This window comes from Mustela nivalis (genome assembly GCF_964662115.1).
Source record: "Mustela nivalis genome assembly, contig: HAP1_SCAFFOLD_2840, whole genome shotgun sequence".
Classification (NCBI taxonomy): domain Eukaryota; kingdom Metazoa; phylum Chordata; class Mammalia; order Carnivora; family Mustelidae; genus Mustela; species Mustela nivalis.
Window position 1 is genome coordinate 27,873 of NW_028133825.1, and position 5,583 is coordinate 33,455.

A 5,583-nucleotide genomic window follows, 5' to 3' on the forward strand; every position below is an offset into this window, starting at 1 on the left:
GTGTTGTGACACTGTTGATCTGTTTCATTTTTTAAAAAAATATTTTATTTATTTATTTGACAGATCACAAGTAGGTAGAGAGGCAGGTAGAGAGAGAGGGGGAAGCAGGCTCCCTGCTTAGCAGAGAGCCCAATGTGGGGCTCGATCCCAGGACCCTGAGATCATGACCTGAGCTGAAGGCAGTGGACATTTGGACATTTGAATGGTTTTTACTTTTTGGCTATTATGAGTAATGCTGCCATGAATATTCCTGCACACATTTTTTATTTTAAACGAAGAAAAGTTTTTAGTTATCTAGACTATATATCTAGAAGTGGAACATATGGTTCATATGGTAACTGTATCTTTAACTTTTTTTTAAAATTTTTTTTTATAAACATGTATTTTTATCCCCAGGGGTACAGGTCTGTGAATCGCCAGGTTTACACACTTCACAGCACTCACCAAAGCACTCTTTAACTTTTTGAAAAACTGCCAAATGGTTTGTCACAGTAGCGGTACTATTTTACATTCTTATCATCAATGTATGAGGTTCCAATTTTTCCATATCCCCACCAACACTTGTTATTTTCCATAAAAAAAAATTATATTCATCTTAGTGGTGTGAAGTAGTATTTCATTGTGATTTGCATTTCCCTAATAATTAATAATATGGAACACTTTCTCAGGTGCCTATTGGTCATTTGTATATCTTCTTTGGGGGGATGTCTATTTGAATCCTTTGCCCACTTTTAAATTGGGTTGTTTCTTTATATATTTTGGATTTTAGACCCTTAACAAATACATGATTTACAAACATTTTTTTCACTCTATATGTGGTCTTTTTACTTTCTTCATAATGACCTTTGATACAAAAAAAATATTTTAATTTTAGTGAAGTTTTAATTAATATTTTTCTTAAAAAATGTTTGTGTTTTGAAGTTATATTTAAGAATCCATTGCTTAATCCTAAGTCACAAGGATTTACACTTGTGCTTCCTTTTAGAGTTTTACCATTCCAGTGCTTACATCTAGGTCTTTGGTCCATTTTGAATTGTTTTTGTATACGGTGTGAGGAAAGAGTCCAAATTCATTCTTTTGTATGTGGATATTCAACTGTCCCAGTACCATCTGTTGAACTTCGTGTATTCTAATAGACATTTTTGCTTACTAAATTACATCATAGGCGATGTCAAGTTTTGCATGTTCAATCTCATTAGAAGATATTATGTGGATGAACTATCATTAGAAACCTAACTGTTTATTTATTGTGATGACCACTGGATACCTCCATTGTATAGTGTTATTTTCATTTGTGACTAGGAAATAATCTGTTTGAACTTCCAGGAAAGGAGGACCCTAAACTCATCTTGTGCCACAGATATAACTATGTAACGCTTGCATCAGAGCAAAGAACCCAGAAAGGGACCTAAAGACTGGCCAAACTCCATAATTAAATGTAGAAAAGAGGCTATATCAAAGAGGGTAGAAAGAGTGAACACTCCTAAACACCAAAGACCTGACTGCTGGAGGGAGGGAACTGCAGAAGGGACCGGAGACAGACTATCACACTAGGAAGGCTGCAAGGGGAAGAGAAATCCCCATAGCACTTGGCTTGGAAAGTCAGAGGGACTGAATTTCTTGTAAGCACTCATGAAATTCAGTCCCTCTGATTTCCATGAGAACTTACAACCAGTGGGACTTAAAGTCTGGAACTTTAAACAAATCAAAGGGCTTAGCTCGAGAGAGCCCAGAGGGCAAGAGGAGCTGAGCACTGCCCTTAAAGAGACAGTAGAGCAAACAGCCCATGGAGATACAGCTTGGAAACAGCAATTTTAAAGGTGCATGGGGTTTATGGAAGGAAGAGTTAGTTATTAATTTCAGAAATTATTGAGGAACTTCTCCAAGAACAAAGGAACAGGCAGGCATCATTTCTGTCTTGTTCCCCTCATTATAAACACATAGCCACCTGTGGGAACCAGTGCAGCACCAGCATTGACTACCTAACTTGCTTATACTATGCCCCAAACCCTCCAGCCAGGCTGCCTTGGGCCCCACGCTGTGCCCCCCTCCCCCAAAAGAGCCATGCAAACCTTGTCAATATTACCCCCTCCAAGAGGACAGATGCACCTTATTAAAACTGCACCCCTCCCCTACTTGTGCATGTTTTGCAGAAATCCACACACTACTTTCAAGAACAAGAGACATACCTGACTCTGCTACCACACAGAAACAGACACGAGAGTAAGGAAAATGAGACAGAGGAATATGTCACAAATGAAAGAACAGGACAAAACCACAGCAAGAGACTTAAGCAAAAGGGATATAAGAAATAACTGTTTTGGGGGTGCAAAACAGTTAAGCATCTGCTTTTGGCTCAGGTGATCCCAGGGTCCTAGAGTCAAGTCCTGAGTCATGTTCCCTGCTTGGTGGAGAGCCTGCTTCTCCCTCTCCCTCTGCTGCTCCCCTCTGCTTGTGCTCTCTCACTTACAAATAAGTAAATATTTTTTTAAAAGAAGAAATATGCCTTGATAGAGAATTTAAAGTAATGATCATAAAGATACTCACTGGATTTGAGAAAAAAGTGAAATAAGTAAAGCAGAGAGAGTCAATTATCAAATGGTTTCACTTACTTGTGGAGTATAAGGAATAACATGGAGGAGATTGAGAGATGGAGAGGAGAAGCGAGTTGGGGAGAAATCAGAGGGGGAGACAAACCATGAGAGACTGTGGACTCTGAGAAACTGAGGGTTTGGGAGGGGAGAGGGGTGGGGGTTTGGGTGAGCCTGGTGGTGGGTATTATGGAGGCAATATTGCAATGGAGCCCTGGGTGTGGTGCATAAACAATGAATTCTGGAACACTGGAAAGAAATAAAATAAAATAAAAAAGAGTGGAGAACATCAGTGAGACTTTTAAGAAAGAGATAGAAACATAAAAAAGAACCAGTCAGAGATGAAGAATATAATAAATAAAAAAATACCTGAGGGGTTAAATAACTGGCTAGAAGAAGCAAAGGAAAAAATTAGTGAGCTGGAAGAAAAAGTACTGGAAAGTAATCAAGCTGAACACATGAGAGAAAAAGAATTATGCAAAATGAGAATAGATTTAGGGAACTCAGTGCCTTCATCAAGCATAATAACATTTGCATGATAGGGATCCCAGAAGTGGAAGAGAGAGGGAGGAGGGCAGAACGTTTATTTGAAGAAGCAATAACTGAAAAATTCCCTAATCTGGGGTTAGAAAACAGATATTCAGATTCAGGATGCACAGAGATCCCCCAACAAAATCAACTAAAGGACGTCCACACCAAGACATACAGTAATCAAAATGGCAAAAATTAGAAATAAAGAAAAAACTTAAAAAGTAGCAGAGAAAAGAAGACAGTTGTGTACAATGGAAATCCCATAAGGCTATAAGATTTTTCACCAAGAACTTTGCTGGCCAGAAGGGGTCATAGCTGAGAGTATGAAAAGTCAGAAACACTGGGATGCCTGGGTGGCTCAGTGGGTTAAGCCTCTGCCTTCGGCTCAGGTCATGATCTCAGGGTCCTGGGATGGAGCCCCTCGTCGGGCTCTCTGCTCAGTGGGGAGCCTGCTTCCTTCTCTCTCTCTGCCTGACTCTCTGCCTACTTGTGATCTCTGTCTGTCAAATAAAAAAATTTAAAAGATTTTTTAAAAAGTCGGAAACACAAAAACAGGAAAAATAAGTACTTCTGCAAAAAATCAATCAAGGGATTCACAAAATAAAAGGATGTAAAATATGACACCATATATGTAAAGTTGGGTGGGCAAAAGAGGAAACTTTAAAGAATGGATTTTTAAACTGAAGCAATCATGAATTTAATATAGACTGCTACATGCAGAAGATGTTATATGAAAGCATAATGGTAACCACAAATCAAAAACCACAAATAGATATGCAAGGAGTAAAGAAACATGAATCCAAGTATATCACTAAAGAAAACCAGCAAACCATGAAAGAGAAGAAAAAATTAGGAAAAAATCACAAAAATTATCACAAAACAAATAAAATGGCAAGAAATACATTTCTATCAATAATTACTTTGAATGTGAATGGACTAAATCCTACAATCAAAATACAAAGGGTGACAGAGTGGATTAAAATAAAACAACAATACCCATCTAAATGCTGCCTATAAGAGACTCGTTTCAGACTTACAGACACCTACAGATGGAACGTGAGGAAATACAGAAATATTTATTATGCAAATGGATGTCAAAAGAAAGCCTGGGTAGCAATAGTTACATTGGACAAAACAGACTTTAAAACAAAGACTGTAATAAGAGACAAAGAAGGACACTACATAAATATATAAAGGGGACAATCCAACAAGAGGATATACTAACTGTAAATATTTATGCACCCAAATTCATAAAACAGTTACTAACCAAGAACAGAAATAATTGATAATAATACAATAACAGTGGAGACTTTAACATGCCACTTGCATCATTGGACAGATAATCCAAACAGAAAATCAACAAGGAAACATTGCCTTTGAAAGACACACTGGATCAAGTGGACATAACCGATAAATACACCAAACATTCCATCCTAAAACAGCAGAATACAAATTCTTTTTTTTTAATTTATTTTTTATTTTCAGCATAACAGTATTCATTATTTTTGCACACACCCAGTGCTCCATGCAATCCGTGCCCTCTATACTACCCACCACCTGTTACCCCAACCTCCCACACTCCTGCCACTTCAACCCCTCAGATTGTTTTTCAGAGTCCATAGTCTCTCATGGTTCACCTCCCATTCCAATTTCCCCCAACTCCCTTCTCCTCTCTATCTCCCCATGTCCTCCATGCTATTTGTTATAGTCCACAAATAAGTGAAACCATATGATAATTAACTCTCTCTGCTTGACTTATTTCACTCAGCATAATCTCTTCCAGTCCCGTCCATGTTGCTACAAAAGTTGGGTATTCATCCTTTCTGATGGAGGCATAATACTCCATAGTGTATATGGACCACATCTTCCTTATCCATTCGTCCGTTGAAGGGCATCTTGGTTCTTTCCACAGTTTGGCGATCGTGGCCATTGCTGCTATAAACATTGGGGTACAGATGGCCCTTCTTTTCACGACATCTGTATCTTTGGGGTAAATACCCAGGAGTGCAATTGCAAGGTCATAGGGAAGTTCTATTTTTAATTTCTTGAGGAATCTCCACACTGTTAAAATGGATAAAAGACCTCAACATGAGACAGGAATCTATCAGAATCTTAGAGGAGAATATAGGCAGTAATCTCTTTGATATCAGCCATAGCAACTTCTTTCAAGATATGTCTCCAAAGGCAAAGGAAACAAAAGCGAAAATAAACTTTTGGGACTTCATCAAAATCAAAAGCTTCTGCACAGCAAAGGAAACAGTCAAGAAAACAAAGAGGCAACCCACGGAATGGAAGAAGATATTTGCAAATGACAGTACAGACAAAAGGTTGATATCCAGGATCTATAAAGAACTCCTCAAACTCAACACACAAAAAACAGACAATCATATTTAAAAATGGGCAGAAGATATGAACAGACACTTCTCCAATGAAGACATACAAATGGCTATCAGACACATGA